Source organism: Pseudomyrmex gracilis, unplaced genomic scaffold, assembly GCF_002006095.1.
Source record: "Pseudomyrmex gracilis isolate BER0280 unplaced genomic scaffold, ASM200609v1 scaffold_557, whole genome shotgun sequence".
Taxonomy (NCBI): domain Eukaryota; kingdom Metazoa; phylum Arthropoda; class Insecta; order Hymenoptera; family Formicidae; genus Pseudomyrmex; species Pseudomyrmex gracilis.
Window position 1 is genome coordinate 31897 of NW_018021141.1, and position 9258 is coordinate 41154.

General features: G+C 41.5%; 1 long non-coding RNA gene across 1 annotated transcript; it reads left to right on the forward strand.

Annotated features, from left to right (window-relative positions):
• The first annotated feature begins 1450 nt into the window (after positions 1 to 1450).
• Positions 1451 to 2509, forward strand: LOC109861071. The gene is made up of 3 exons (XR_002250916.1): positions 1451 to 1769; positions 1886 to 2028; positions 2400 to 2509. It is a non-coding gene; the product is annotated as an uncharacterized LOC109861071 (long non-coding RNA).
• Positions 2510 to 9258: the final 6749 nt, after the last annotated feature.

Genomic DNA, 9258 nt, shown 5'->3' on the forward strand with positions numbered 1-9258 from the left:
TGACGCGAGTACGCGTCTGGCGCCCAAAACTACATCGAAGAATTCGTCAACTCGGTACAGTGGTTGCTCGGTTTAACACCTTTTTCTTTCCTGCCTGTCGAGACGTTTCCTATCTCGCGGACTTCCGTCCGTGTCCCGATCTCGTATCTTTTCGTTTCGGGCGGGACGACGCGGGAATTTTCGTTATCATCAAGAAAAACGTCACAACGCATTTAAGATCGCGATACCGAGTACGGTTGTGAATAACGCGTCTTGTGTGTAACCTTGTAACACAGAAAAAATTGTTGTACTAAAACAAGTGTTAATAAACTTATATAAACTTTCCAAACATTAAACTTTGTGTGTGCAATTGTTTTCCACCACATCATCTTGAGGGGACAGAGACCGTATCAGAAATCCGTTGTCAGCAACTATCGTCCGGAATTCATAAGCTGAGGAGATCCAAATGCGAGGGCGGCAAGGTCGGATTTAGTTTGTCTGGTGAGTCCGTTCCTAAAACACTAAAAAGTCATATCCTTCCTACTTGGTTGGTTAAAGTAGGTGGCGACCGAAAGTCAGTACGCGAAACATAGTCCCTTCCGGTCACAACTGTACCTAAGTTGATTTGCCCGACTATTGTAAATATTACATTCACGCTCCCTTAGCACATCATTTACCTTACTATACTTCCTCTTGCGTGGAGCTCATGTCTTGTCTCGGTTAAAATTCGTCTATTCCGTGTTTGTTAACAATTGTCTGATTTGGGATAACAAAACTAACAATTTCAATTTTGAGTAGAAATCCACCAATCGTTCCCTTGACGCTAGTCTAGCTTCTCGGTCAAGTTTAACCAACAACTCCGGTTGACAAAGAGTTTTTACTAATCTTTTTCTTTTTGTTTTAGGTGACCGCCGCGGGACCCTTAGGCTGACCCGGCTCCATCCGGACTTTGTGGAAAACTTAAATGCACGTAAGTACAACGCTAAACCTCTGTTTAACAACCAAACTCCTTTTGTTACTTTCAGACTTAAGTTTTCAACAAGTTAGTCCAGAAACACCTGTTACCCGAAAGTTAGTCTCCTAATCCCACCGAAGTCAGTAGACCTAACTTTTCGTCAACTTTTGAATTTTGGCTCAAACTTTTGTTTTTCGTTAAAAACGCACGCACAACTCGATTTCAGGGTTTCATTTATCATTGAACTTGTTAGTTGCACAAACTTCGTTAATTCTGTAAAATGTCAGTTTCGCGAGTAATCCCTAATCTCGTAAGATCACTCTAAAATAAAACAAAATAAAAACTTAAAAGAACACTATCACTTTTTGATTACGTTACAAACGGCATTACGCACCCCGAGCTCAAAACCAGGTGCTTACACACAACGCACCCGTGGTTACTTTAACTCGCTCCCTTAAACCAAAAACTTTTGTTGACCGCCTTTTAGGTTGTTACTTTCGGTCGTTACCATCTTCCACGCCGGCCTGACGAGGTCCGATGCCTCCTCTGTGCTGGAACTGCAGCGTCCAAGCCCGTCGGTTGCATTACCCTCGCCATTCCGAGACTTGAGGTGGTGATAACTCAACTCCCCGGGTGTCGGGATTTTCCTGACGCATGCCGATGGTGATTGGATGTTACCGTGACAGCCACCACCGTCAGTCAGTTTGTTCGTCCTTTCCACGAGTTAGATCGTAGCAAGGACCCCAACGGCCGACGGTGACAGGTCCACCCAGAAATGCGCACACAAAATTTCAGTAACAATTTGCTTCTCAAACGGAAACCGGAGGTAACCCAGGTATGATACTCTAAACTATCCTAATTGTTGTAAATTGTGCCTTCCCTCCAACCGGGGAGACCTTCCAAACACTTTCCAAGTGTTTTTGTTAACAATTCGTTTCTTTTATTTTGTAGATACACGGCAATCCTATCTTATACTACAAAAATGAAACTTATCCATTGTCGCTGATATTAGGACTGAAGGTTCTTACAACGGTTTACAACTCGCACGCAAAGTCTTAGCCACAATTCACAATTTTGCCGCAACTTCATACCTGGTAGGTGTCAACTTTAACTACCCCAATTGTTGCAAATTCCTACGTCTTCTTACACTAAGGGACCTACTGAGTTGACCCCAGTAGATCCAAACAAGAACTACGATTTCTTACTTAAACGTCACTTTAAACGGGTGACCCCCTCAATTTGGGCCATCCAAAATAAAATTTTCCTGAGTGGACTTTAAAACAATAAAAACGCAAAAGAACTAAAACGGAACAGACTTTCCATGCACACTGCAAAACAGGGCCTTACGCACCCTGCTGCAAATCTCAAAATAAAACAAACTACTGATTGGACTGATTGTCCCTGTACACGCTTTTGCTTTCTGTCTCAACTCTTCACCTCGTTGATGCTGATCTCTTTTTTCTAGCACCAGCTTCTTCTTCTGGTGAGCGTCGATGTTGGAGGTCCTTTCTTTCTGCTAGACGCCGCTCGCAATCCTGGAGCTTAGCCGCCGCTGTGGAGACAGCCGCATCAAACAGTCGATCCATCTCTGAATCGAGTGATTCGTTCAGAATCCGGACGACATCAACGCCGCTCCCCGAAGCCTCCGGTCGCAGGGTATTCGGGGTCTTTCATATGTGAGATGCAAATCCCGCATCCCGTATGAATTTAAGAATTCAATTTTCAATTCAAGAAACTTACTTGTAAATATTTACAAGTAATACTTGTTATAGATGTATACATATATGTATGCACGTTCAAGTTCCCGCTCAATATCCTGGGATTGGCTCGTATCGGCCTTATATTATTCCATCTAGCATATGTTCTTCAAAAGTTAAAAGAAGCGGGATTTCGGTTGAATAAAGATAAGTGTCAGTGGGCACAAAATGAAATAACGTTCCTAGGGCATACCTATTCGGAAATTAAGGCTTCAATTAATAAGGAGACAAGAAACGCGGTTAAAAACTTTCCAGTTCTGCGAAATAAAAAGCAGTGACAATCATTTCTGAGTACGGTAAACTGGGACCGACGTTTTATAAAAAATCTTGCTGAGATAATCGAACCGTTAAACGCGTTGTTACTAAAAGACGTTAAATTTGTTTGGACTAATATTGAGCAACCAGCTTTCGATCAAGTCAAACAGGCGTTCAACCAAGCGAAGGATCTTTTCTTGTTAAAAAAGGGATACAAGTTTGGTATTTATATCGATTACAGGTTTGGGCGCGAAACTTTACCAGTATTTAAACAGTGATCCTGATCAAACTTTTACATTGGCTTATGCTAGTCGAGGTCTGAAGAGTGCAGAAAAAAATTATGCAATTACTGAATTAGAGTGTTTGGCTCTGGTTTGGGCGTTGCATAAGTGGCATTCAGTTCTGATGGGCCACAGGGTGAAGGTGCACACCGACCATTGTGCACTTAAGTTTCTTAGCACGTGCACGGAAAACACCCCGAGAATTGCTTGCTGGTTTGCTTTTATGCAGGAGTTTGATCTCGAGATTTGTCATCTTGCTGGTAAGCAAAATAGCATAGCTGATGCGTTGTCACGTAGTTTCGCGAAAACTTCGGCTAAACGGCGCGAAGACAAAGTTAAATTCGTCGCGGTAATTAGTTCACCGCGTGATGGTGCTAATATTGACAGTTTAGTCGACTTGATCCGCAAGGCGCAGACAAATGACCCTAGTTTAGCAGCGTGGGTACGTGAAAAACCAGAGGTGTTTGTTTCCCGAGAAGGCATAGTTCGCCAACGCGAACGCGGTCTCGAACGTGTGCTTGTACCTGAGTCAGTTGCATGGGATGTAGTAAGTATTATCCATCGATATCTGTTACATTTTGGTACAAAGTCACTGATTTTGTTAACCGATATTTTGCAGTTTTAAACGTGGATAGGATTGTCAGAGATGTGGTTGCGTCATGCCATGTTTGCATGGCAACGAAATATTACACCCGCGCCACCGTTGGCGAGTATTACTACGAAATTCCGTCTAGACCGGGTAGAGTAGTGTCACTAAGTTTGTTTGGGCCGCTACCGCAAACAGCAAACGGCTACAAGTACATTCTGGTACTGTGTGATCAGTTCTTGAAATTGACTAAACTTTATCCATTGAGAAATCAAAAACTGGAATCGGTCTGTCAGGTTTTGTACGAGCAGTATTTGCCTCAAGTGGGTACACCGGATGAAATACAGATAGGGGAGGTCAGTTCATCACGGACCGTTGGGCGATGTTCGGAGCAGAAAATGGATTGAGGACCAAACAAACTTCCCCGTACAATCCACAGTCCAATCCTGTAGAGAGAGTAATGAGGGAGATTGGTCGCGTTATCCGGGCATACGCACATGGTCGCCATACCACCTGGGATCAAATCGTGGAAAGATTAAAAAAAGTAATCAATGTCACGACTCACAGGAGCACGGGCGTGCGACCTGTGGATCTTCATTTTAACGTAGAGTATCCGAAGGACATTCCTGCAGTATTAGTGCCAGACAGCGAACAACAACCAGAAATTCGCCATCTGATTGAGCAAGCAGCGGAAAAACTTGCCGAAAGACAAAATTTTCGGGTTCTAACCCTGAAAGTCGTCGTAAAGCTTAACATTCACTGAAAGTTGAATTATTGTTGAAACTGCGTGTACGTACTGTTCTTCTTTGGAATTGGCGTTCAGGCGAATTTCATCAATAATTCAAAAGGTTTAGGGTCCTCACCCTGACAGCGTCGTCGAGCCTAACCCTCACGGAAACTTGAATTATTGTTAATACTTGGCGTGCGTAAAAAGCATCTTTTGTACAGACAATACTGCAAGTTTAACAAATAATTGACGCTTCGTACTTGTTTTGGATCTGGTAGGCTCTGAAGGGCTGACAACACCTGTAAAACAAAAACAAGATTAGAATTATGAGTGATATTTCGAAGATAGAAAGAGCTTTGATGGAAAAGGCTCCACACTATATATTTTCAATAATTGGTGCGTTAATAAGTTTTGGTACTTACTTATTTGGGATCCTTATCTATTGATGACTCAGTCTGGAACAAAAACAAAGGATAATGTAAAGTCTATAAAGAGCCATCGCGTGATGTTGTGCGTGAAAATATGACTGTGCATATACATATACAACAGACGTACTCACATTTTTCATGTGAGTTTTTTTAATTAAAATTTTAATTCTATAAATTCATATAGGATGCTAGTTTTGCATCACGTATACAAATGACCCCGAATACCCCCCTAACTAATTTTAAAATATTGCGAAAAAATACTCCTCAGCCAGAAGTCGAACCTGGAATCTCCGGTTTTCCGGGCCGTCGCCTTCCCTGTTAGGCTACCGAGGTACTTGGAGTCTCTCTCGCAATATTACATACATGTTGAGATGTTCTGATATACAGCCTTTTTCGACAGGCGTTAAGTTTAAAGTAAATAATTGAGAATCATCTCGGGCTCTGCAATCTGTTTAAAGTTAATATAATGTAATGTCTATAAAGAGCTATCGCGGAATGTTGTGCGTGAAAATATGACTGTGCATATACATATACAACAGACGTACTCACATTTTTCATGTAAGTTTTTTTAATTGAAATTTCAATTCTATAAATTCATATAAGATGCTAGTTTTGCATCACGTATACGAATGACCCCGAATACCCCCCTAACTCATTTTAAAATATTGCGAAAAAATACTCCTCAGCCAGGAGTCGAACCTGGAATCTCCGGCTTTCCGGAGATTTATAGACTTTACATTATATTAACTTTAAACAGATTACAGAGCCCGAGATGATTCTCAATTATTCACTTTAAAAAAAAGAGTTTTGAATTATTGGCGAAACTTTGGGAATGAACTTCTCGAGTGTTGATGAGACTTGGCTGATGGAAAATTTCAATAATTAAAATTTACAAAATTGTGTTAACTTTGTGAAAAGTTGTCAATTATGGATAAAACTTTGTCAGTAGACATGGTTTAAATCAAAGAATAGTTCAGTGAAGTTTAATCAATAATTCGGTAGGTTTGTTCTTAAAGCGGGTTGCGCGTGCGCGAACACCAAGGAGTGGGGAAGGCGAGGTTTCTTCCTGAAGCCGCGCTCTCCTCACGGCAGTCTGATACGGGCGCCCAAACTAGTAAGACGCCGTAATAACGTATCTTGCTCAGTCATTGAGCAGTTGGAATGGAGCGCTCAAGAGAGCATAGCGTTGTAACAACGAGTCCTGCTCAGTATAACGTATAGTGTTGTACGATCGTTCCGAAGAAGTCGGACCTAGAAATATCGTCTCGCTAAAAGTAATGTATATCGCGACACCGGAAGAACCGGTTGTTAATAACGCGTTGTATATTTATATATCCTGTAACACAAAAAATTGTTATTTCTTTTTAACAAGTGTTAATAAACAGTTTATAAACAGTATAACCATAAACTCAGTGTGTGATTCGTTCTCACGACTTGAACTCGGTTAAAATCTGGGACGTACCAGTGGTCCATTGTCCAATTCAGTCGTCCAGGGTCCAGAATCGAAGGAGATCCAAAGGCAAAGGCGGCAGATTCGGATGTTTGTCTATCTGGTGAGTCCGTTCCTGAAACAGACCAAAAAGGCTGTATCCTTCCTGCTTAGTGGTGAAAGCAAGTGGCGACCGTAAAAGTCAGTTAAACGGCTTAACCGTCCGGTCACAACCTAACCTAACCTTGTGACCTGACACCCAGGGAACACCAACCTGCGATTTCAGAGACTTTAGTGTTAAGGCCGTTTAGTTATTAAGGCGTTTGCGCAAGTTATATAAAGGACTTTTATGTGTAATTACATACGTGTGTTTAAGTGTAGTAGGTAGAGATAAGGGCGGCAAAGACTGCGGGTGGACCAGTGTTAGGTACAAAAGCAGAAAAGCAAGTTTTATTTTTTTTTGTGTCTGTTTTTTGTTTTAGTTTTAGTTTTAGTTTTGTTGTTTATTTGCGGGCAGTGTTGTTGTTTTGGTAAGGATTGTTTGAGAGAGATTAAGGACGAAAGTACATACCAGTCATACGGGGACCACACATACATCACACACATGCACTCACAATGCTTATCCTAGACATTCACGACACAACACTAGAAAACTCAAACACTCACCTTAGCAACCATTCATACACCATACAGACAGGTATCACACACACATCATCCAAACAAGTTTACGACGCTTAAGACACAATTTTAGTCTACACTACACACATACTCAAACACGCACTTAAGCGACCATTCACACATCAAACAATTAGGTACCACCCACACATCACACACACAAAGTTTTAACGCTTAAGTCGCAATTTTAGTTCACACCACATACACACTCAAACACACACATAAAAGAACATTTACACTTCATAAGTTCAGGCGTCACACACACATCACACACACAAAGTTTTAACGCTTAAGTCGCATTTTTAGTTCACACCACATATACACTCAAACACACACATAAGCGAACATTTACACATTACAAGTTCAGGCGTCACACGCACAAAGTTTCACGGCTTAAGTCACACTTTTAATTCACATCACATATACACTAAAACATATACATAAGCACTCAAAACTACACCATTCGTACCGTAATCACACACACAACACACACACCAAGTGGGAGCCCTTATACTCAAAGTTTGGGTCGTAATGGAAAAGACCACGCATGCGCAGGCGGTACTACTTCGCAACGGCGAAGTAGACGCCGGAGGAAGAAGAAGGCGCGCGGCGCCGAGCAAGTCAATCGTATAACAACTGCCGTTAAAGACAGACGCGCATACGCACGTTGTATAAAACGAAGTAAGAAAAAGTTGTAAAACGCTCGTCCGTATTTGTTTTATAAAATCAAAGACATATATCAGTGTAGTGAGAGTTTACCTACGAAAAAATATACTTATTATTATAGTTTGAATAAGTTATGTGTAAGATTCTTTGGACTTACCTATCAACATCCCGATCCTGAGAAAGGTAAAATCCTTCCGTACAGCGATACAGCACCTGAAACAAAACAAAAGGAGGATTAAAGTAAAGAGAACCTTGTCACTTGGAGGTAAAAGTGACTGTATGTAGGAAGTACAAGTAACAGTATGCGGAAAATATCAAAAAAGAGAAAGAAAACAGAATAATAGGTTGAAAAAAAACTGCTAAATGTTAATAAAAAATACATTTTATTTTATTTTATTAAATGAAGTAGAACAACATTTGAAAATGCACCATTTTTTAAATAAAACAAAAAACAATAATGTTATCACATTAAACGTTATAATCTAACAAACTTAAGAATGTTATTTAAGTTTATAAACTCATATCACAGAATATTATGGTAGTTATAAGTTAATTATCCTTATAAACAATTATAAACTTTAGAATTGAATAACGCTATATACTTACAGACATTAGATAACAAAGCATTACACTTTTAGTATAATTTACCATATCAAAATAAAATTAAAAGTAAAATTATATAATAAAGAAAAATGACTATTAATGACTACAAATATATAATAAGTTTATAAACTAATATCACAATATTATGATGGTTATAGGCCTTACAGTTAAACTTTAGAACTTAATAACGCTATATATACTGTGACGTGGTAGTCGCGCCGCTCCTCCCTCGCCCCAAAAAGCTCTCAGGATCGCGGGAGTTCGGGGGTGCGAACCGTCTGGGAAGCGCCAAGATCCTCCAGGGCTTGCTTGCGTGCGTTAGATTTAGTTGCTTATTTGTATTATTTTTTTGTATGCTCTTGGCGCCTCACCACATCGAAAACACACTGCTGGAGGAGATATCAGGAACCATCGATTCTGGGTAAAAGGCGAGAGTAAACGAGAGAGAAGGGCGTGCGTGGAGTCGCAGCTAGGCACTCGCTCGACGACCAGAGGGGTGAGTCTCCAGAAATCAGCGGCGAGAAAGATGACAACGCGGAGGACAGCGAACCGTGGCGCTGAGAAGCCGAGGAAGCGAGGCGAACACCCGACGAGGGAAACAGCTTTAACTTTCCCTTTCACCTCGGAAAGGCCTGCTGCACAACTCCGCTGCTAACCTGCAACTACGACCCTGCTACGCTACTGCATGCTGCATCGCTAGTGCATTTGCGGAATTCTGCGCTTGAACATATTCGCTGCTTACATTTTCGCTAGTAAGGGCCCGGTACTCGCTTTGAATTTCGCGGCCGCGAGTCCTGCCGCCGAGCGCGAGCATCGCGTCGCATGTAGCGCCCCTCGCGACCTGATTGGTCGCCGCGATCTACCTTACGCGATCCTAGCGCGCTCAGACGCATCGACCCCGAATCGATCTCAATCCT